Here is a 25,704-nt window from a genome sequence, read left to right as displayed (position 1 = left end):
CTACAGTCAATTCGCTCTTGACAAATTTAAGCCTGTTTTCCCCCATCCAGATTCACATAGCCTCCAGGCACTGGAATGGGATTATTTGGCTGGCTAGGACTGGGTACATAATTGAATATCATCAGTATAGATGGTACCAGACACTGAATCAATGGATGATTGTACCCAGTTGCTTCACATAGGTGTTCGCAATAGGCTATAAGAGTAACCTTAAGGAGCAGGAGGAAGAACTGCAACCAGTCGGGTGAAAGAAATTTGAGGCTCAGGCAGAAATCAAACTTGTAAGATTATGTTACTGTAACCTCATTCAAAAGTATGTATTAGCATTCATAATGTTGGCTTCCTAGTTTGGTCTCCCTTGAAAGGCTGACAATATTAACCAAAAGGAATGAGATCCTCAAGACTTGATGCACCCCACATAAATTATGTTTTCCCCTAAACCAGCAGGTAGATCCAATCACAGAAACAGAAGGATGCCATGACTCCATTCCTGATCCACTCAGGTAATTTGGACATCAAAGAAGTCAAAGAACAGGGATGGTGGTATTATCACAATCTTGGTTCCAAACAGAGGTCATCTGCAAGTACATGCAATGCATTTTCATGAATTTGTCAGCCCATCCTCAAGGCATTACAGATTATATTACATTACATTACAGAACTGGACAGGACTGAAAAGGGTTTATATAAGGCAAATGCCACTCACCCATCACAAAATCTCCAGAACCGTAAAGCCTACAAACCTGAAATTTGGCACATATGTTCCTCTTGGCTTCTAGATGCTCACTAAGAAAGGATTTTTCAAAATGACCATCAGATTATTAGTATTTCTTATACAGTAATTAACATGCTCTGAGGACAATTATACTAGACTAAAATAACAAATTGCGACTAACTTGATGAAATTGGAAAATTTACAACTATCAATGATGGGAAGAATTTCTACAATCAAAATGAATATTCTACCTAGAATTTTATACCTGTTCCAGACAATTCCAATCAGATTGGGTAAGGTTTTTTTTCAAGACCTAAATAAAATAGTCTTGAAGTTTATTTGGCAAGGGAAAAAAGCTAGAATAAAACTTAAACTATTACAAGATGCTAGAATTAGAGGAGGATTGGGCTTACTTGGGAGTTATACTACCAAGCAACAAACTTGATGTGGATTAAGGAGTGGATAACACTAAAAAACTTTAGACTATTGAATGTAGAAGGTCATGATTTACTGTTGGGATGACATGCTTTTCTATGGTATAAGGGAACTAAAGCACATGGCTATTTTAGAAGACATTATATAAGGGAGGCTTTGTTATTAAACTGGGAAAAGGTTAAAAGATTACACTACTTAAAAATTCCAGTCTGGATATCAATGATTGAAGCATTTTCATATACAATAATATATAAAAAGGAACAAACAGTTAGATATGTTGAAATATTGAACGCAGAGGTGAACTCAAATCTATCCAAGAGTTGAAACAAGAAGGGATAGAAATGAATTGGTATTCATATGTACAGATACAATCTAGATATAACCAAGATAGAAAATCAAAAGGTTTTTACAATAAAATGACTGAGTTAGATAAAATCTTAACAGGCACTGATGAAAAAGTAATTAAAAACTATATGGATATTTATGGGAGGTTAAACTACAAGAAGAACAAGTTAAAGAAACTATGATAGCTTGGGGTGGAATTTTAGGTATGGGATTGATTTAGAGAAATGGCAGAAACTGTGGTCTCAAAACTATAAAATGACAATGTCTACTGCACATAGAGAAAATTTGTATAAGATGTTTTACAGGTGGCAGCTACCCCCAACGAGAATTGCAAGAATGTCCAAGAATAAATCAGAAAAATGTTGGAAATGTCATCAGATACCGGGCTCATATTACCACATGTGGTGGACTTGCATTGAAGCTAAAATATACTGGACTAAAATTCACACGTGTTTGGAGAAAATGATACACAAACACATAGACTTTAAACCATAGGTCTTTTTATTGGGAATTATACCAGAAATCTATAACAAAGACTTAAAATATCTGATTGTAGCAGCAGCCAGAATCGCATTTGCAAAAAACTGGAAAAATGAAACAATACCAAAACAGGAAGAAGTTATTTGAAAAATAATGGACTGTGCTGAAATGAGTAAATTGACATTTGAAATTAGAGAACAAGAAGACGAGCAATTTTATAAGATATGGGACTTGTTTTATCAGTGGCTGGGGGAAAAAACTTGGAAATGAAAAATGTTTTACTCATGTTTTAACTGAAGTAGTTAAATGATAACACAATTATGCTGTGAAATAGATTAATAACGATACAATGAGAAACTGATACATCTATGAATTGAATACTTTAGAATTTTTTGTTTTAAAATGGATAAGGATAACAATGATTTTATGTATACTTGATAGAGGATTGGTGATATAATGTATAACCCTAAGAATATATTACAAGGGTATCTTGTTGTTGATAAATAATTTTAATAAGGGAATAATTAAAAATTGGTATATATATATATGTAGTGACTATTTAGAATATTTTGTTGAAAAATGAAGGAATAAGATTTCTGTTTGAATGTGAATAATGAACATAAGCCTACCCGATAGTTGATTGGTGGAATTATGCATAATTGAAAATAGTGACATACAAATATAAATGGTTGGTAATTTTTTTTTCATATTGGGATTTGTGATTATATAAAGGTATACTGTTATCAAATAGACAATTAAGAATGTAAGGGAATTGTGTTTATTGGAAAAAAACAATAACACTAATTGTTATTGAACATATACTATACAATGAAAGTGAGGTATTTAGTTATACTAGATGAAAAATCTGTGATGGTAAATGTTATTTGAGAATATAGATGTAACAACACTTGTAACCAAACGACATGCTGTATGTGGTGATGGTTTTTTTCTTTTTTTTTCTTTTGGTGTGTGTGTTGTTTTTTAATAAAAATAAAAATTTATATTTAAAAAAAAGAAGTTCTACTCCCCCTCCATACCTGAAAAGAACTCTGTTCTAACTGCCAGTTGCCTTACAGCAACATACTCTGATATTAAGGAGTTAGACATTCTACTCCCCCTCCCCATCTGAAAGAAACTCTTTCCAACTACCAATTGCCTCACATTCCGTTATCTCAGTTCAAATTGGCAGATGTTCCACTTCTTTACTTAGAAGCGGTCTGGGGCTTCTTACAGTACTAAACATCGGTACCTCACCAAAATGTCTCCACCTTCCACCTAGAAACTGCTTCCAGACTCAAGGTGGTGGAAGCAATATTCCCTTATGTGTTTCAATCACCAACTACCACTGAGCCAATTTCTCCTGCATAGCCCAACCACATGGTTTCGTCGTGAAGCATGGGTATCCAGATAGTAATCCATATTTTCCAGAGCCTTTGAAGCTGAAACCTCCCCACATTCTCAATAACATTTCCCAGAAAGAAAACAAATAAAAAATTATCCAAACCAGTGGTGGGATTCAGCCAGTTCTCACCTATTCAGAAGAACCAGTTGGTAACTTTCTAAGTAGTTCAGTGAACCGATTGTTGGAAGAAATCTCCTTTTGTTTTTTTCCACTTTACAGGGCTAATCCTGTAAGGAAGGCAGAAAGGAAAAATTCTAGTGTTGTTTCTAGCCTAATCTTTATTGACCTGCTTACAGAAACTGCCTCTCCAGTTAGCCCATTGACCTGAGTGACCTTGAGTTGGCCACGCCTACCCAGTCACATGACCACCAAGCCCCACATACCCAGATGGTCATTAGGGCAGAGAACCAGTTGTTAAATTATTTGAATCCCACCACTGATCCAAACCATCCATTCCGGTGAAAATTTCATAAGAAGAAGATATACCATTCAGGCTGAGGTACAAAAAAGTAAACATCAGGTGGATCCAAATGTTGCCTCTAACCAGCCAGCAGAAACATGGAATAAAAATAAATGGCTGGACTGATCAGGCCAAGGACCTTGGCCACATTCTCAGGAGTCAAAGGTTCAAACTCATCTCAGATAACTAGAGAATCTCACATATCCATCACCTGAATGCAGTCTAATGAATTCTTAGCATGCTTAGCATGCAAATTGGCCTTTAAAAAGAAAAGAAGGACAATTTAAATCCTAGAATGGAGTTTCATGGGAGAGGGTATGATAGTCTGGCTGGCTGGCATCTGAGAAGTAGCATGCCATTTGCAACAGTCCACTGCCAATCCCAATTTTTAAGAATTATTAGAAGGTCTGATCTTCCACCTTTTTCTTTAAATACTGCAAGTGTATCCTGGTTGTCACTTAAAGAACCAGAATACAATGCCTTGTACAGTCTTGGCCATCTGCTATCTTATCTGTGGCTGCATTCTTGTACATTTGTAAGCATCATTCTGACAATGAAGGCCAGAAGCACTGCAGTGTAAGAATTGCAAATGGTAAGCCATGAATAGCTTTTAAAGAAACAATTTCCTGTAATTGTTCCAAAGTACTGAATCTAAGTACTTGCCCAGCCTTGGCAATTCAGAAGAGATCATGATCCTAAAATCTTTTCTTGCTTTGCTGCTGTGCAAGTTACCTTCCCCTGCCTTGTAATTATGACCTAACCCTTTTGTTCTTAAACATTTGACCTTGTTTGATTTGACTATTATAAATGCACTTTTTTAAAAAAAATAATTGCTCATAATTTAGATGTGATTTTTCTAAGAACAAGTAATTAGAAACTATTTTTAAGGCTTTTTCCCCCTGCAAAGTCTATTGAAATATTTTAAATGTAACAGCATGTTACATTATGCACAGTGAGATACTTCTCACAGGAAGAGAAAAATAAGCTTTAAAAGACTCTAGCAGCTGATTAATGTAATCTATCTGAGCGCTAAACTCTCCCCCAGAGACAAAGGAGGAAATGAAATATATACATGCATTTCAAGAAAGTGCTGTTGTCGTATTATAGGATCCAACTATTCCAAATACTTCAAAAGCAATAAATGTGCTACTGAGAATCACTGGCACGTCAAGTCAGACCAAGATGCTTTCTTGCCTGAGGCAAAAACAAAATGGTGTCCCTTTCTATTCTACATAACATGCCCTCCCTGAGAACATCTACCTGTCCTACCAAGTCAAATAGGATGGGCAAACTCCTAGTCCCTATGCCTAAATTTTATCATCTGATGAGAGTTAGGAAGCATGCCTTTTCCGTGGCAATCACTGCCCTGTGGAACACTTTTCCCTCTGGAATTTGATAGGCCACCACTGTTATAGCCCTTCAGCGCCGCCTCTCCAACTGCGGCGTTCTGGGCGTGTCCGCCGTCCCCACTCCTACTTATGCGACTACACCTGCGCCGTCTCCAACGCATGCGCCTCGCTGGGGGGGGGAGGAGTGTTATAGCCCGAGTAAGTCCTCGGACTTACGAATGACAGCTCGGCAGCAGCCAGGCGCGCCTTAACCAATCAGGCGCGTCCTACAAGTTGCCGGGCTGTCATACGCGTGGCTATTGGTTCTTCTGTCTGACAGCTCTATATAAAAAGCTGTCAGATGGAAGAAGGGTGCCGGTCTACTTCTGTTCTTCGTTCTTGCCTGTAATAAAGCAGTTAACTTACGGTTACCTCAGACGCCTCAGACTGGTTCTTCCGCGGATCTAACAACCACCCTTTCAGCTTTCAATAAGACTCTGAAGACCTGACTTTCCTCCCCCGCCCCCACACTGTAGCATTGGTAGAAGAATAGATACTCTTGTCTGAACCATGAGATGAGTGGAAAGCAAATTTGATCAATCAATTAATAAAAATAAATCAGATGAGTTTTACAGTTTTAATATAATTGTATATGTCTTTAATTCTTGATTAGGAGCCACACAGAGTTGGTTTAAAGATGGACAGCTATATAAATGTAATAGATAAAAAATAAACAAACAAACAAATAAATATGTACATACATAATTAAATAATGAATAAGACAGGTGAACTGGCAGTTAAACCTTGCCACAATAGAAACAATGGGATAACGTCTTCTAAGACACTCCAAAACAGTACAGTAAGCTCATCTAGAGATGGGCTGGTGCTGTCTTCTCAGTAACTGTCATACCATAATCATCATTGGAGAGGATAAGGCCAATGCTTCAGGGGGACTAGAGAACTATGGTACATGCAGTCAATCTGCCAAAAAATTCTCAAGCAAATATGGCACCCTATATTCAGAATTAATCAGGAGTGGGATTCAGCTGGTTCAGACCAGTTCGGGTGAACTGGTAGCTTCGATGATCAGCTGGAGATCAAACTGGTTCGCTCCGACAATCAGGTTGGCCTGTCCACCAGCCCCTGCACTTTACTTCCCTGTATTCTCTCATCTGATTTGCACGACAGAGCAGATTGCTGTGCCTCAGCTGCATTACTCCCCAGAAGTAACATGGAAGATAAGTTTTGTTAAAATTGCTGACACATGCAGAGCATGTGTCAGGCGCAGGTGCCCATGGATTGCTTGCGCATGCCCAAAGCACACGATCACTGAACCGGATCCCTCCACTGGAATTAAGATACTGTCATTCTGTTGGTATCTATTTGTGGAATAGATGAGGACAACATCTTGCACTTTGCCTTAGGATATTAATAAAATAAAAACTTCAGGCCAATTTTCCCACCACTTGAGGTAGTTTTTTAATTCCATTTAACCACATGGTGTTTTAAGTTTCATCACAAAACAGAAAAGGTTTCAATGGGCCTTGATTCAAGTCTAGCACAGTAAACTGAGCTGAAATGGAGAGAGGTATTAAAACCTAGGATTCAGATAAATAATATGTATGTTGAAGTTCTGCAATACTCATGAATAATATGGTGTTTTGCTTCCAAGTAATATTCTGATATTCTGAACGATGTAGCTAAATTGCAGGCATGGAATGTAAGTCTGAAAGATTAAGGGAATTCAGGACAAAGAAGATTGAAGGGTAACATAGCAGCAACTATCAAATGCCTAAAAGGCTGACATGCAGAAGAGAGTAAAAATTGTTCTTGGGGAAATAGAGTGAATAGACGGAATTGACACAAGTTATACAACAGGGAGGTTTCAACTGAATGTTAAGAAAGCAGGGGTCGGCAACCTTAACACTCCAAGAGTCATTTGGAGCCATTTCCCACAGAAAAGAAAACACAGGGAGCCACAAAAACCCTTTCCGTGCCTGAGCGACCACAGAACTAGCATATGTAGTTGAACTGTTTTCTTCTGAAAGTTTTCTTTTCTTGGATTTATCCATGGTTGGCCTCCCAGGGATTGAAAAGCTCAATAAACTGTGTGCCGGTGAGTATCACACATGGGCAGTTGTGGTGCATATTTTGAGCGTTAGGGAGACGCAGCAGAGGGAACCACTTGCAGCTCCAGAGCCATGGGTTGCTGACCCCTGGGTTAATGTATGTTCATTTCTGTATTCACATGGAAAAGAAAGAATTAAAAAGAGAGATAATTCATCAATTTCTTCTTCATGAAGAAGTAAAAACTGATAAGAGTTTCCGAGAATGAACAGATCATTTTTGATAGTTTCTAAAAAAGATATTGTAGGAAAATAAACATGCTAGAAAAGGAGAAAAGGAGAGAATAGAATGAAAATGACTATAGGAAGAGAAAACATGAGTTCTATATAAAGAATTATATAAAATAGACTAATCTTCCAGCAGAATTATTGGAATATATATATAACATAATAAAAAGTCTAAGCTGCTTGGAACAGAGGACAAAGATGGTTAATTACTGTATATCACAGAATGCCATAGAAGTATTAGACTATTGGGAAGTATGAAAGGAGATGCTTGGAAGACTAATAAAGAGGTTGTAAATGATGGGGAAATGCTGGGGGGAAAGGATATTGTATAATAAGAAGAACATAGTGGTGAGTGTAATAAAAGAATAAGTAGTTGAGATTAAAAGACAGAAAAAATGCAAAGGGTTTTGATGCAAATGTTGTGTAAATGTTGTATAAGGTGTTGAAGGGGGCTAAACAGGAGCTTCCAGTAGAACGAATAGAATTCAAAATAAAAGTGATAAAATTATTTGGGAAGAAATGAGGAAAGAATATCTCAGAGATCTGTATGGAAATGCTATTAATCTATCAAAAAGTGAAATAGAACAACAATTCTAGGACAATGTAATGTCCTAGAAAAATATATATTAAAAAAGAAGACAAATGGTGTGCAAATTGTAGGGACAAATAAGGAGAGTGAATGGTATTGGTACAAACTACATTTATATTTGTTTTTTTTAATCTCCTGCCTTTAGTTTCTTTAGCTTACTCTTTTTTGCTACATTTCTCTGTACTGCATAACTTTTTTACCCTGAAGAAAATAGGTAGGTAGGTAGGTAGGTAGGTAGGTAGGTACGTAGGTAGGTAGGTAGGTAAGTAGGTAGGTAGGTAGACAGACAGACAGACAGACAAAGATAGAGCTATAGATGTGTGTGTGTTTGTGTAAATGTTTGTAAGATTCCTTGATGAAGTCCGTCTTGAAAAAAATCATTTTTCATAAGGAACCAAATTGATTGATCATTTGATTATTCCACTGGGTGATTGTTGAGTCTTAGCAACCACATAGATATTTCTACATGACAATCTGTCCCTAAGCTGGCCTTTCCGATCTTCCAACAGTGCATCCATCACCCCATAACTGAATCCATCCATTTTGGTGCTGGTCATCCTCTTTTGTTCCTTTCCACCTTTCCCAGCATTAGAACCTTCTGCAGAGAGACCAAGATCTTTGCATAATGGGTCCTAATAAGGATATATTGAGTCTGGTCATTTGGGACTTGCATGAGAGCTCTGGATTGATTTGTTTGATGATCCGTTGCTTTGTTTTCTTGGCTGTTCACAGTATTCTCAGGAGTCTTTTCCAACACCAAAGTTCAAAAGCATAAATCCTGTTTCAAAGCACCGGTGATCCTAATACAGATATATAATGATAAATGTCATAAACCATTAGAGTACTGCTTTTAAAATAGAAACTATAAAAATTAAATGCATGTAACAATAAAACTTTTCTTAAAAAAAAACTTCATTAAAATTATATAAGTAGTTTAACTGTTTATATACTAACTTGCCCTGAACCTTGGGTTTTAAGATGGCTTAAGTCACTTTTCAGGTAAAACTGCTGTAACTGGGTTTAGCCCAGGGGTGAAATCCACTTACTTTTGCGACCGGTTTGGTAGCAATGTGACCATGCGCAGAATGTCAAAAATGGGCATGATGATGTCTGGGTGAGCGGGTGGAGCCTGGTACCAAGCACACCTGCAAGGGTAAGTGAACAGTGAGGGGAGGGAATCCGCTGTGCCATGTGATTTTGATTAGCTAGAAAACAGGAAGTCCTGCTTTCTAGCTAATGTAAATCATGTGTCACAGATGATTGTCAGAAAAACTGGTTCACCCAAACTGGTTTCATTTTTTTTTTACTACCGGTTTGGGCGAATCAGTAGCATTTTACTACCGGTTCAGAAAAACAGATCCAAACCAGTAGCATTTCACCCTTGTTTAGCCCAATATAAATATTGTATCAATCTTTTAAGTTATATCTCTTTTAAAAGATCAAACTTTAAAAAAACCTTTCATACTTAATATTGCAAATAGTGAAACTATTATTCTATGAAGGCAGATATGAAACTTGCAATCATTTTTGCAATATCCAAGGAAGTGGGCGTAATTAGGCAATGCAATAGCAAATTACATTTTGTAGTAGTCAATGAAAAGAGGTACATCTTGGATGAAACCATCAAATTCATTGCACGCACTGACGATTCCGAATTAGCTAAAACATCTTTGAGAAAAGTGGGTTTTTTGGCAGAATTACTTTCAACTGATGGGGTGTAGAGGCAGGTAATCAGGTAACAGACCAGACTATATGTCTACAGCAAATGAGAAATGTGCGTTTATAGATTCACAAAATATATTGGCATCAGATCTTGTTCAGTCTTGGGTATAGTACTGAGGCAGCATCAATTGCTCCTGCAGATGACCTTTGCAAGGTTCAGGATGGAGATGATGCAACCATCGTAACCCTCCTAGATCTCCTAGCAGCTCTCTATTTTCCCTCCATTCCCCAGTGTATGTTTTCATATCAGACATCTTCACTTTCTAAATGTCTTCAGTCATAATCCTTCATGAACATGACTATTGAATAAGGAGGATATGAGTTGTACTGCAGTGCATCTTTAGGGTACCAGATGGAGAAAGGGTGAAAAATATTGGGATCCCACCCCCCCAGCAGCAAACCATACCGTTCAGTGTTACTACTGGGGACTTCTTTTAGTATAAATATTTGTATTGCTGTTATGGTAAAATTAGGATCAGGTTAAACTTCCTTGAGGTCTATGGTTTAAAAAAAATAGGGTGAAGATTAGTCTAACCTTAGATCACTTAATTACATAGTAACTGCATTTCCACATAAGCTAAGTTTAGTCACTTTTAGCATTAGTTTTAATGGTTTCAATTGCTGTATAAATTGAGGCCATTTGATTAGTTTATGGTTCATTATATAGTAAGAATGGTTCGTTCAGTAACTAGGTTAAATGTGGAGTCAACATATTTCAATAGGAAACAAATGTGGGTCCTATAGGTTTTTCTGGCTTAGTCTGCCTACTTTATTGGAAGTAAGAATGAATGCTGGTAATTTACTCCTAAAGGGGTATACAGCTTAGGACAACCATTGAGCTCAATATTTCTGTTGCTAATCAAGACAGTTGTTAAGTGAGTTTTGCCCCATTTTATGACTTTTCCTGCCACAGTTGTTAAGTGAATCATTGTAGCTGTAACTGAGTTAGTAATATGGTTGTTAAGTGGATCTGGCATCTCCATTGACTTTGCTGGTCAGAAAGTCACAAAAGGTGATCATAAGACACTTTTTGAGTGCCGTAAGTTTCATTGTAACTTAGAATGGTGACTAAATGAACTGTTCTAAATTGAGGACTGCCTATAGTTGATTTTCATCCCAGAGTCATAGAGCATGCGGCAGCAAATGAGTTATATGGCCTACAAAGATTAGCTTTGAATGTCATAGCTTGTCAATCATTCTTATTATGACAAGAGAGTGAAATTATTAACTCCTTTATTTCCATACAATAAAGGGGGCAATTAACTTCTTATTTTAAATCATAAATAGAGGTAAATGAGTTGGCCTTGAAGGCCTTCAATGGTCATTAGGTAAATCCTAGATGAGCTCTGAAAGGAAGGAGATAGTGAGGTAGAAACTAAATATTGTTCTTCCTCAATTCTTTTTAAGAGGTTGGAGAGAGAAAATCTCTGGCAGGCTTTCAAGATTCTGTTATTATGCCCTGCAACAATAGAATTCCAATAGTCCTTGTAGCAATCTTATCTTTGATCTGGGCTGCCTTGTAAACTGACAAATATGTAAGCTGACAAATATTTTATCAGATTGCAACCTGGCCAAAATTCTCTTACTGTTAAGAGAATTCTGATATTGGGCAAGATCAATGCATCACAAGATTAAAACAAACAAGATAATTATGTAAATAAAATATAACCTATATTTAAATTGAACTGTGACCCTAACCCTGGTGACCTTTTAAAGGCTTAGTATGGCCTTTAATGGCTTAGTCTAGTGATGGCAAACCTTTTTGCCACCGAGTGCCAAAAAGCAAGCACTTTGCACACACACGGGTTTTGCACATGCGCTTGTCTGGGGCACGACCAGGAAAAGTAATTGCCTAGGGGGCATGCACGTGCTAGAAAATGTACTTCTGGTTTCCGGCACACACATGCATGCCAGTTGGCAAGTCTTCTGGTTACTGCTGCACATGCGCATGCGCTGATCAACTGACCGGCATGCATGCTCATGCTGGAAATGGAAGACTAGGTCTTCCGGGTTCCGACACTGCCGCACACACAAAGGCCAGCTGCTTATCATCACATATGCATGCATGCCAGAAACCCAGAAGAGGAACAGGTGACGCTCCGTGTGCCAGGCAACATGACTTTGTGTGCTGCTTTGGGCATGTATGCCATAGGTTCAGGGGCTTAGTCCATTAGGAACTATTTGCCACATGGGGAATGAGGGTTATGACCAGACAGACTGGGACAGGCACTAAGAGGAATATAGAACATAGAATAACAGGGTTGGAAGGGACATTGGAGGTCTTCTAATCCAATTCTTGGCTTGAACGGGAGAACCTTATACCATATCAAACACTGGTTGCACAATCTCTTCTTGAAAACCTCAGTGATGGAGCACCCACAGTTTCTGAATCCAAGCTATTCCACCATTTAATTGTTCTCATTATGAGGAAATGTCTCTTTCTTTTACTCCTTGTCCTACTCTTAGGTGCTTTGGAGAATAGATGGACCCCCTCTTTTCTGTAATAGCACCTCAAGTAATGAAAGACAAGTATCAGGTCATTCCTACTCCTTCTTTTCTTTAGATGTACCAAGTCCATTTAACTTTTTATCGTATGTTTAGCCTCCACCTTTTTTGCTCTTCTCTATATTGGGTGTCAGCATCTTTTTTGTATCATGGTGACCAGAACTAGATACAGTATTCCAAGTGTGGACTTACAAGGACAGATCTTGATTTATCTTTCTGTTGACACAGGCTAGGACTTCATTGGCTCTTTTTGTCAGCTGCAGCACCCTGCTAGCTCATATTTAAGATGATTGGAGATGATAGGACCACAGGTATGAGAATGATAGAGAGAAAGAAGCTGTCAAAGAAGTCCAGAGGAGAGCCACAACAAAAAGCTTCCATTGTAAAGTCACAACCACCATCTTTATTTCCATTGTCTCCTGCTGGAAACCAGAATTGGCTGTTTGAGCAGATAACTTACTTCTAATGTAGGCTATCTGAATTCCATTTGGTTTGCTTTTAAATTCCCTGACCATTAATGAGGGCATCTGCTTCTCACCCCAATTACAAAGGAAGTGATCAATTTGAGGCAAGTCAATTAGCTTTTTACTCCAAAAGATGGAAAATGGGGGTGAAAGAACTATTCCCGGCAGCCTTGCCACATCCCTTTGGTTGTTTTGTATCCTTTCAGGCTTGGTTATCTGTGTTTTCTCAGGCTCTGGAGACATTTGTGAGGCAAGTACAGTAAATTATGCTGTCAGGCTGGATAGTTTGGAGGGAAATCTCAGGAAGATGAGTGCCAGCGCCTCTTGAGATAGCACCAAGATGAAAATGGGCTATAAATTAAGACTCTAGGCACGGAGGGGGTAACGGGTGGGAAGTGACAAATTTAAAATTCTGCCCTTGACATTTATGCAGAGGCCATGGCCGTGGCATACAGTAGATAACATCTCCTGTTGATTTATTTTTCCAAACAGCTAAGCATATTATTACTTCCTATAACAAAACTTGTGACCAACCAAACAAAATGAAGCTCTCTTATGTTGAAGTCTGCCTTCTCGCCACTTTAAAGCATCTCTCTTCATGCAGCATTGGACATGTATCAAAGGCAAGCTTACTAAGTCCCAGATATCACTTCACACAAGGATAATGGGACATACAAACCTTTTTTAAAAATGGGGTGCATAACCTGAGACTCCATGCAGAACCCCATATTCCTCACAAAATTACCACTGAACTGTGGCAGGGATCAATCATCTATATTTATTTATTTACATTATGCTAAGTTGAACTAATTGAGATTGAACTTTGGTTATGATTGGAGAGGCCCCAGTAATTCCACTGAAAACTGGAGAGAAAAGCTTGCACAATCTGTCTTAAAACATATATATTATTATTGACCCAAAATAAAGAGACTGAATTCAGGTTTGTCCCTGGAGATTAACAACTGGCCTAGAATTTATTATCTTTAATTACAAATGTGAGAGTTCTGTGAAGGTGACTCATTCTAATAAAGATGTTTCAAGAGGTCAAGAGAACAGGTCAACCAGATCAACCTACACAAGATGATAAATCATGCTTATTCCACTGTTATACTTACTCTCCAGAATGTGGAACTGAGAATGTGGAGGAATTGAGAGACTGGCTAGCCTGGAATTGATGAAAAGGATGAAGCAACGGAACACAGATGCTCCCTAAACCTTGCAGTGCTTATCTAGTAGTTTCTGTAGTGAGTGCATTAGTCTGGCAAGATTCCTGTCAATAAGCAAGTAGCAATACATTTACCATTTTGATCAGCTACCTTTTTCATTCTGGTTCCTTACCCTTACACTTTCATATTGCATGAGTTTTCATGCAATGTGGACCAAAGTAAATACATGCACTTGTCCGGTTGTTCATTTCTATCCAGAATTCTGGGAATGTTTGTTACTTGAAATTTGGAATAATACATTCAATAACGTATTTAAACAAGAGGTTTGTCTAGTATCCATTTTGGATGTCATCCATTTGGTTTTAGCTATTGTGATGGAAGAGTGCACCTGCAGCAGGAGGGAAAGGGATTTTACCAACTCACAGCTTTCCCAGAAAGAGCCTAGACAAAGAGACTGCGCAATCCTGAGCTGGAAGGGAGAAAGGGAAAGAGCTTCGGTATAGCCACAATTTAGAAATTCTCAGGATATATCTATTATTATAGATGTTTATAGCTTTAGTTTGGTAAGATTCTGTCTGTTAGGTATAAGCAAATAAAGCATTGAAATCAGTTGGACTTTAGAGTTTGGGCTTGAGCCTAATAGCCATCATTTTTTAAAAAAATTGCACAGATGTTCTGGCTTATCTTATGACTAAAGAGGGCCGTGAAAATGTTTACAGACTCCTGGGCATAAATTGTTTTGGTTCCTACCCTCAAACCGATGCTATATAGCACTGCACACCAGAACAACTAGACACTGCATACCAGAACAACAACTAGAACAATAAGAACAGTTTTTTCCCGAATGCCATCACTCTGCTAAACAAATAATTCTCTCACCACTGTCAAACTATTCACTAAGGCTGCATTACTATTACTATTAGTCTTCTCATCGTTCCTATCACCCATCTCCTCCCACTTATGACTGTATGACTATAACTTTGTTGCTTGTATCCTTACAATTTATATTGATATTGTTTCCTGATTGCTTATTTGTACCCTATAACTATCATTAAGTGCTGTATCTTATGATTTTTGACAAATGGATCTTGTCTTTTTATGTACACTGAGAACCTATGCACCAAAGACAAATTCCTTGTGTGTCCAATCACATTTGGCCAATAAAGAATTCTATTCTATTCTATTCTATACTAATTTTAGTCAATATTATAATATAGTGATTTTAATATAACATAGTATTTCCTGCTGGATTTTATTTATGGCTTACAGCTTATAAGTCTCCGCTCAAGTCCTACTGTGTTGCCTCATTATAGTATATAATGCCATCCCAGTGGGATCACCTATCACATGAAGGTCAAAACAGTTGCCCATCTAAATCATGTCAGCTACTTGTATTGGACAGCAGCAATATAGGAAGATGCTAGAGTCAGATGATCACTTTAGTGACAGCAGAAAAGACATGATTTTATTCAGTGTAGGTGAAGACAATGCTAAACCACTCCTGTATTTTATAGGGAGGAAAATCCACAAGGAGAGGAAATATAAATTGATCAACATTGTGCTGGATGGTGGTCCCCTCAAATCTGATGGTACTCATCAATGTACTGAGGAAGAACTCAGATCTTTCAAGCGTCATCAGCATACTGCACTTATTGGGTTTATAATATGGTTAGATTAAAGCTTTTGAAAAGTGTAGTTGCTGGTGTTGCCATCAAAGGAAAAACAATCCAAGTTGAAAAGATAGCTTTACAGTGAAAACCTGGACAATAAGAAATATTAATATGAGAAAGCTCAACACAGTGAAAGATGAAATGAATCCTTATTCATTGGTGAACTGAAATGGATTGGATTGGGACATTTTCAGTTAGGCGATCATCATGTTTATTATTCAGGACATGAAAAATAAAGAAGTGTTGTTGCTTTCCTTGTCAGGAAGACTATGGTAAACATAGTACTTGGTTACAATGCAGACAGTAAATAAAAATAATAATTGGACTTAGTGAACCAGCTGTTAATATGATGATTAGTCAAGTTTGTGCTCCAATTACTGGTGCAGAAAAAAAATTGAAGTTAAAGAGTTTTATAGCAAAGTTCACTCTGAAATCCACACAACATGCAATCAAGTTGTGTTGCTTGTGGTCAGGGTTTGGAAGACTAAAGTGGAAATATTGAGAAGAAAATGAAGTTGTAACATATGGTTTAGATGATAAAAATTAAGCAGAAAAATTTGATACAGTCTAATGATTTTTTCATTGCTAACAGTATTTCAATTTCAATCATGTCGAGAACGTGCTCAGAAAAACATAATCCTGAAACATCTCATTGTTCTCATAAGAAAGCCGTACATAAGTCAGGAAACCAAAGAGTAGATGGAGCAGGATGACTCTAAGTCATGAAATGTGTGGCATAATGCTGTATTCTTATTTATGTACATTAATTGCTAAATGTATATTAAGGGAAGCTAGATTGGAAGAAGATAAGTGAGATTTTTAAATTGGAGAAAGATACATCAATAACTTTCACTATGATGATAACACTATTGTGATATTGAAAATGAAATGACCAGGAAGTTTTCATAATGAAAATTAAGGAGTACCCTGAAAAAATTGGGAGTAAGCTTAAATATTAAAAAATATTTTAATATTTAATTCAATTAATATTACATTTTACATCTATGTGTGTCTAAAATCAACAGCGGACCAAACAGTAATTTCAAAATTAGACAGAAAAATATAGGTTGATATGATATAAAATATAAATTGATTACCTTATACAGTAGATGCTGAGTACTTATGCCTCTCTTTCTCATAATTCCATTTTCTTTACAGCTAAATTTCAGAAATTGCACAACTAACCCATTAATCTACTGTCTGTCTCCTTAATTGTTTTTCCTACACATTTCTATAAATAGATTCGAGCAACACTCATTCAATATGTACTTTAAGCTGAGGATTTCTGTTGCCTTGGAGATTTTCTCCCAGCTTTACCATGGAAGGTTAAGCTTGCATTAGACTGAATACTCTTTGGGGCAGAGAACAAGTTTTGTATTTAAAGAATGTACCAGTATCAAATGTATTCATTAGGTTATAACACCTAATTATAGGTGCTTAAACTTTATTGAAAAATAGGGAACCATCTCACATTGAGTCAGATCTTTAGTTTGTCTAGTTTAATATTGGCCAACAGCAACCATCCAGGATATGGAAGAAGAACCCTTTGAAGTCCTACTTAGAGATTGATTTGCTCTGCGAATTGTCTTTGAATTTAAATCAGCGAAAGCTGAAGAACTGGCATTTGGGGTGTGGTAGATGGAAGGCAGAACTGAGATGGCGATGGGAACAACAATTTCCCTGCTGAACTTCTTATGACATTTTATTTGTTTTTACTGGTATTTATGAGGAACTGCAGTATAAAAATGAGATTCAAAAATAATTTAAATCTCAAATTCCTTTAGTTCAATATATTCATAGTCATGATTGTGTGTACTATTTCAGAGAACGAAAACCTAATCCACAATGCTTTCTGCTTTAAAATATAGTGTTGCTATATAATCTTTTCCTGCCGTTTTAGAAAAGATTTGAGTCCTTGCGTTTCCTATTTGCTTCCAGATTTGAGAACAGAATGCAAGATTGTGTGATTAAATCAAAGTAGAAAGTAGGGTGGCCCTGGAAAAGTCACTTTACACAATCTAAGTAAATACTAAGTAAATTATATTCTCTAGGCCATCTTATTGCTATTATCTCGAGGTATTTTACATTATTGCAAAATCATCCAAAAATAATGATACCACCAGCTACACTTCTTTAAGTTCAAACTATGTACTAATAACAAAAACAATTTAAGTCCAATGCTAAATGATAAAAATTTTGTGTGAAAGAATGTTTGTATTTTTTTTAACTGAACTGAGAAAAATGTCTTTGCCAGTGAGAATCATTTACTTTTGATCCTGAAGCTGAGTCTTTTAAAAATGGTTATCTGCAGCAGTTAACAGTTGATAACAAAACTATTTAATTAACAGAATGATGACCATGCAGAATAACCATGTGTTCTAATGTATGCACCAGTGGTGGGTTGCAAATATTTTACTACCTGTTCGGGTGCACTCCTGAACATGCTCGCAGTCATGCGCAACATTTCTGCATATGCTCTTGCTGGCATTACTACTGGTTTGACCGAACTGGGCCAAACCAGGAGCAACCCAGCGCTGGTATGCATCATTGAAAAAGAGCCTCTTGAGGGGGGAAAGCTTAGGTTCTAGGCACATGTATGTACTACCCATAAAATTGTAATAGACTTGGAAAATAAATAAATGTGATGCAAAATGTCTATGGAGATTCTCAGTCATCCAGGTCATGATTGTCCCAATGGTGCTTTTTCAAAGGGCAACTGGACTTTTCCTTGAAGATGTTTCGCTTCTCATCCAAGAAGCTTCTTCAGTTATGACTTCTGATTTCCCAGTAAGTAAGTAATTGGCAGGAGTCATAAATAAATGAAAGAGGTGTTCAAAAATTCTAAGGAAAACAGAAGTAGGCAATGGAAGAGAAAGATAAAGGCAGTGATGGGAATCAGCCAGTTCACACCTATTTGGGAGAACAGGTTGTTAACTTTCTAAGCAGTTCGGAGAACTGGTTGCTGGAAGAAATCTTATTTTGTTTTTTTCCCCACTTTACAGAGCTAATCCTATAAGGAACGCAGGAAGGAAACATTCTGTTGTTGTTTCTAGCCTAATCTTTATTGCTCTGCTACAGAAACTGTCTCTCTGGTTAACCCTTATTACATTGTAACAGCTAAGGCAAAGCGCTCATCGACCTGAGTGATGTTGGGTTGGCTATGCCTACATAATCACATGACCACTGAGCCATGCCTACCCAGCTGTTTATTAGGGCAGACAACCAGTTGTTAAATTATTTGAACCCCATCACTGGATAAAGGGGTTGTGACAGAAAGCATGGAGCCCACAAAGGAATCAAAACAGGAGACTTCAAAAAGTATGGGGAAATCCAATGAAACTTCATCCATGGAACTCTGGATGCAAGAGTCTTGACACAGGTAGCCTGTGGGACATGTTGTCATTGGGGAGAAAAGAGAGAGGAGCAGACATTTAGCCTGAAGGTATAACAGCAAATAAGAAAAGAAAATGTTCCATCTACTTGCAGACAGCTTGAAAAGATCAAAGGTAGTAAGACATAAGGCTTCCTAGTTAAGAGAGATAAAAAAATTATTTCTGGGGAGGGAAAGGCCACAGGATCATCTATTCAGCCACTGTGAAGATCAGTTCGTGCAAGTGTTAGATAAAATGGCTTGAATTTGCTAAGAGTTTGACTCTGACTGGGCAGGCAAGGTGAAGAAAGAACAGTATTTCTTGGCTAGTTGGAAAGAGTTTTTATATCACTCTTGATGATATGAACAAGGTCACCTGGACTCAGTGGTGCAATTCAGCCACTTCTATCTGGTTCAGGTGAACAGGTAATGCTGGAGGCAGGAAGCTCTGCAAACCTGCCCGGACCCATCCTGTTTTTGATGCTCTGCACATGCACAGAAGGTCCTGTGCATGCATGGAGTTGGCGTGTGTGCTCACATTTGTGAACCTGTAGTGAAGGTAAGTTGATTTCATCCCTGCCTGTACTGTTAGCTAAGCTGGTTAAAACCAAGCTGCTCCTAGTTAGTAAAAGCCACTGGATGAGTATAAATACTAAGATTACCTTGAAAAATATAGCCAAGGATCATTATATAAGTGAAGAGAAGTAAAACAATCCAGGAAACAAATGGATGTTTTGGGTGTTTTCATATATTGTTTTTATTGTTTCTGTTTGCCACCTAGAGTCATTTGGAACCAGACTGTCTTAAAACACGATAAATAAACCATCCAACATATTTTTTTAAAAAAAAATTGAAAGGAATGAATTATAAATAATTATTTATAATGAAAAACTGAGACAATTAGTGAAGGAGAAAAGGGGTGATAAATGTGGGACAGACCATCTTTTGATAATATCAAGAATAGAACATAAAGGTGGGGGAAGGACATGGAAGAAAAGGGTGATGTAAAATAAATTAGAATGTAGAACGACTGTAGGAAGAAAAAGTATGAGTTCTGTATGAAACGCCATTAAAAATAGATTAATCTCACAAAAAGAATGAATGAAAATGAGATATAGGAAATAAATGTGAAATTCTTACAGAGTGCCGCCACACTTCTTTAGTAATGAAAAGTTTGAAAATATGCTAGATGGGATGAGAAAGTAAAAGCTCTGTGAACGAGAAAAAGATAAGCCATGGGATAATTTTCATCCTATTTCCAGTTTTTATTCTGTTATTGTAAAGTTATTGGCAGCTTCAGAGGACCATGGATATACCAGAACGTTTGAATCCTTTTTTAGTTGGGTTTCAGACTTTATCATAACAACGAAGTGGATGATCTCTTGTAGGAGTTGTGAATGATTTCTGGGAGGACTGGGGTCCTGGTGATGCATCAGCCCTGGCTCTCCTTGATCTCTCAGCTGATTTTAGTATCATAAATCATGGGGTTTTTTCTGGATCTGCTTAGATGCCTCAGGAGTGGGCAGCATAGTGTTGCAGCAATTCTCCTCCTTCCTCCAGACCTGATTTTGGATGGTTTGATGTGGAAGGGGGAGGGAGTTTTTCCCAAACTACTATTTTGCTGGGTTATTTGGAACTCTACTCTTTTGCCACATAATATCTACATGTAGCCATTAAGTGAGTTCACTCTCCAACATATGGCAGATAGCCTCATTAATGTTATCAAGTGATTTCATCTTGGTTCTTTTCAGTGTCTGGTTGTTGTGGGGTCCTGGATAGACGCTTAGGCTTAATCCTGGAAAGTTTCAAGATCTGTGATTTCACATCATTAATTGTAGGTAGGATAAATTTTTTCTTGTGTGCCATCTTGTGTACTAGTTTCTGGAAAAGACATGTTACTTATGAGTTGGCCACTTTCTCTTTGGATTACTTATGTAATATGATATGCATATGGCTGCCCTTGAAAAGCACTCAGTAGCTACAACCATTGATCTAAAAAACAGTGATGCAAGGAGCCATGGGTACATCATGTTAAGATCTGTTGACTTCTAGTAAGCTTCTGGCAACCTAGGTTATTTCAGGGATGCCTAGCTTCAGTTATTTTGATCAACCTCATAAAATCTGTCAGGGTGGCCATGGTCTAAATCTTCTTCATGAAACATACTCATTTGACCGATCCCAGGAGTTGTTCCTTCTCTGTCATGACATATCTCTTATGGAAAAGCATTTCCCTGGGGATCTAGATAGCCTGGACCTGCCAAACTTCTGCAATAGGAAAAATATCCTTATTGTTTCCCTATACAAAGGGAAAGGAAGAAAAAGTCAATGCAGAAAACAGAGTGGATTTTTCCTCAAGTGTTCCAGCAGGGAAGCAGGGAAGTTATATGTGTGAAAATTGGGGAACTGCAATGTGACATTTTGCTTGTGGCAATGTTAGAAGTAAATTCTGGTTATGGACATGGAAGTACATGTACTTTTGGATGGAGATTATGTCATATTTTTAATAAGAACTCAAATTATTTATAGCACATGTGGAATGAGAAGCACAGTTCTGAATATTTCCCTTTGTTTTTCCCTGAGTGAACAATTATACAGTATACATAGAGAAAAAATAGAACAACAAGAGATTACTGAACATGAAAAAATTGATACAGAAAATGTAAATATATGCAAATGATGATGGAAGGTTAAAGGAGGGATATAGTTTATTAAGAGGAACGAATGCTTGTCAAATGAAGTGAAAATTGTGGTGTGTGAGAGATTTTCTGCCCAGGTTGTTAAATGGAAGAGCTGAACATGTCAAGGGAAGATCCTAGTGAGCTGACTGCAGTAGGAATCATTTACTTAAGAAGTAGTTATGATCAAGAATGAGTGATGCCGAATGAATCTGGATTGCATACAAAAGTGAACCACTTGGCTGTGAAAAAACACAACGAGATATTTTGGTCCTATAAAGGGAATGAGTGAAGATCTGTAGAAGAGAAGCAGAAATAATAAAGGGATTAGCATGACAGGGATCAAAATGAAAGGAAATGTGTGAGGAACAGACGATAAGTTATGAAGCTATGGCGGGTAATGTTGAAGAGCTCTCAGAAAGTAAGATGGAAAAGAAATTCATAAAACACAAGGGACTAAGTAATATATGGATGTGATGGAAAAAAGACTGGTTTGTAGGAATCAAAGATATGGTAAAGAAGAATGAATATAAGCCTTTTTCTTTTTCCATTTCTGCCCATTTTCCTATGCCCTGCAAGAGAATAGCAGGGAATGTAGGAATGTACATAATTCAGCAAAAATATAATTTTAGGTCCATGTCATCAAAACAGTTGTTTTGATTTATAAATAAAACTGTTAAGTGGTAAATCTAATTCAGGGCTGTCAATCCTTTATTACAACCCTTGGGCCATAGATTGGTATCAGCCTGTGGCCTTTTAGGAAGTGGATCATACAACTGGAGGTGTGTGGCAGGTAAGTGAGCAAAGCTTCATCTGAATTTGCAGCCACTTCACTAGCATCATTGCCTCAGCTCCACCTGAGAACATCAGGCATTTTACTCTCATAGGAGTATGAATCTTAGTGTAAACTGCTCATGTGCGGGATCTGGGTTTCACGTTCCTCTTCCTCCCTCCACATGATCTGTAGAAAAATTGTCTTCCATAAAACTGGTCCCTGGTGCCACTGCTTTATTAGAATAGGCTAGCTTCTTTGAAACACATTTGAGAAGCAGGTGTTACAAGATGCATGACCTTTCTGAAGGATTTCCCTAAAGATTCCTTGCCTCTTGACTTCAGTTGATTGGAGGACATGAACCTACCCTGTTAAATTACAGAAAAAAGACTCATATTACCTCTTTTTGTTCATTATAAGGCTTCTGTGCTGCAACTACTCTCTGAAATGGCCAGAAACGAGTCCAGAAATTAGTTTATTTCAATGATGACACCAACACTTTGGAATTACATCTCCTGGGGAGAAACTAATCTTACTTTTGCTCATGGTCTTTCATTAACTAGTGAAAACAAGCTTTCCCAGTGGAGCTTTGAGGATTGATTATCACCTTTATAATTAGCTAGTTTCTTTTGTGTTTGCGTTTGTGGGCGCACCTTCAAGTCAGTCTTGACTGCCTTCCAGTTTTCTTAGCAAAGTTTTTCAGAAATGATTTGCCATTCTCTCTTTCTTTAGTGACTGTCCCAAGGTCACCCAACAGGCTTTGGGTCCAATGCAGGACAAGAACTTACAGTTTCCTGGATTCTAGCTTGATGCGTTAACCACTACAACAAATTGCTCCCTAACTAGTTATTAGTATTTATTAATTTATTATAATTTGTTATTTTTAGTTTTTTTAGTTTTTGCTTTAGTCTTGGGGGTTTTCTTGTTTGTTTAGACATCATATTTACCATATATGTCTTAATTTTTATTGTATATTATTTTCCTCTTATGCACAGGTCAGAAAGGACAAACATTGGAACCCCACAAAATGTTAGGCTCTCTAATTAACATGGTTAAGTTTGAGAATGAGCAAATATAACTCCATGTATATAGAAGGTGCCAGACTAGGAAAGTTGGCTATGCATTTGTTTTTGCTGCTGTGGGCTAGATGAAATGAATCCAGTTTCATTAATAGGTTTGGTAGCATTAAGGGTGAAGAGACTGCAATTGAACATTGGAGGTCCTTGATCCATTGGGTAATGGCACATTAAAATGTGACTTGGCACCAGGTCTTTGTTGTTTTTGATGTATTTAGTTTTACAGATTTAATATGATTTTCTATGTTGCTTTAACTTTCGATTGGGAGCTGCCCAGCATTGGTTGGAAGGTGGACAGCTGTATAAATGTTATAAATAAGTAATAGCAATAGCAATTAGACTTATATATCACTCCATAGTACTTTACAGCGCTCTCTGAATGGATTACAATGTCAGCATATTGCCCCCAATGGATCCCCATTTTACTGACTTCAGAAGGCTGGAAGGCTGAGTCAAGCTTGAACCAGTCAGGATTGAACTCAGGCTGTGGGCACAGTTAGCCTGCAATGCTGCATTCTAGCCACTGCAGCTCATAAATAAATAAATAAAGATTTCACCAATGCACTCTGATACAGAAAAGATTAATCCCCTTTTAGGCAATTATCTGAAAAAGACGTGGTGGCTCAGTGGCTAAGATGCTGAGCTTGTTGATCAGAAAGGTCAGCAGTTTGGCGGTTCGAATCCCTAGCGCCCCGTAATGGAGTGAGCTCCCGTTACTTGTCCTACCTTCTGCCAACCTAGCAGTTTGAAAACATGTAAAAAAATGCAAGTAGAAAAACAGGTAACATGTTCCATGCACCTTCAGCGTTTAGTCATGCCTTCCACATGACCACGGAGAAGTCTTCAGACAGCACTGGCTTTGAAACAGAGATGAGCACCACCCCCTAGAATTGGAAACTACTAGCACATATATGTGAGGGGAACCTTTACCTTTAGGCAATTATCTAGCATGATTTTATGTTTATTTGTCTTTATTCAGCATTCCCCCATTTCTAATTATACAGAAAGGTTTCATCATAAAACAAAGATTTTTTTTCAACAATGAACATGTGCTGCGCTATTTATATAGGACTTAACATAAAGGTTATAAATACAAGTTTACTTGCTGGGATCAGCTGTGGTTTCTAGTCAAGTAGCAAATCCAGGAAATATAAAATGTTATTCTGGAAAACAATTTTTAATTAAAAATAACATCTGTGAAACTCTTGTCAATTTTTTTTTAAGGAAAAAGGAAACAGGCTCAAGTGAATATGGGAAAATTTGATGATTCAATATTGTTGACTCAACAAAACCACCAAAATAGGAGGAGATGTTACCACTACTTAGTTTACAAAAAATAATATCAGTATGCATTGAGCCATGTTCTTCTTCTAAAATAAGGGAGAAAAAAGAACCATGATTGATAGCCAATAGACTTTTGGAATTCATTTATATTTTGCTTAGAATGATTGCTGCATATCTAAATTATGAATGGAATTGTAATTAAGATTGGGATCATCAAGCCAAGTTGATTCTCCTTTGTGGTAGTGAAGAGGTCAAAGAAATATTTTTGAGACAATAGGCAGGTTTTAAGAATAGGCAGACTTCTTAAAAACTTCCAGTGTTGGAGCATTTACAACTTCTGGAGGCAAGTTGTTCCACTGATTAATTGTTGTAACTGTAGGAAATTTCTCCTCAGTTCTAAGTTGCTTCTCTCTTTGATTAGTTTCCACCAATTGCTTCTTGTTCTACCCTCAGATGCTTTGGAGAATGTTGCTTGTGTACGTTTTAAGCATCGACGTATCTAGTTCTATGGGGAATTGGAAATTGGTTCATGGCTCCTAAACATGTATTCTATTTGCTGCTCTGTGATCTGGAGAGAGAAATTTCTACTGGGTCTCCATCTGGTTTTATTATAAAGCATAAATTATTAAAAAATAAACTAAAAACAATTTTATAGTGGAAGAAACTCATGTATTGACTGAGAATATGGGCTATAGCAAGAAGAATACTTAGAACAGAATTCTATGTGGTACCATTTGGCATTGAGTGCCTGAGGAAAACTTTGAGACTATGGTTGTATGTACACTAATAAATTGTAATAATTCATGTTTTTTCTAGAATATTGGCATGCTTTACAAATTACCAAAGTTGGTATATCTCATATGCTTTTTTAAAATAATTCTCTAAAAAAATT

The sequence above is a fragment of the Thamnophis sirtalis genome, unplaced genomic scaffold (genome assembly GCF_051295495.1).
Source record: "Thamnophis sirtalis isolate CommonGarterSnake01/CBP01778 unplaced genomic scaffold, rThaSir2_p1.2 scaffold_9, whole genome shotgun sequence".
Lineage (NCBI taxonomy): Eukaryota > Metazoa > Chordata > Lepidosauria > Squamata > Natricidae > Thamnophis > Thamnophis sirtalis.
The sequence above is the reverse complement of the archived record's forward strand: the minus strand, read 5'-3'. Positions refer to the sequence as shown.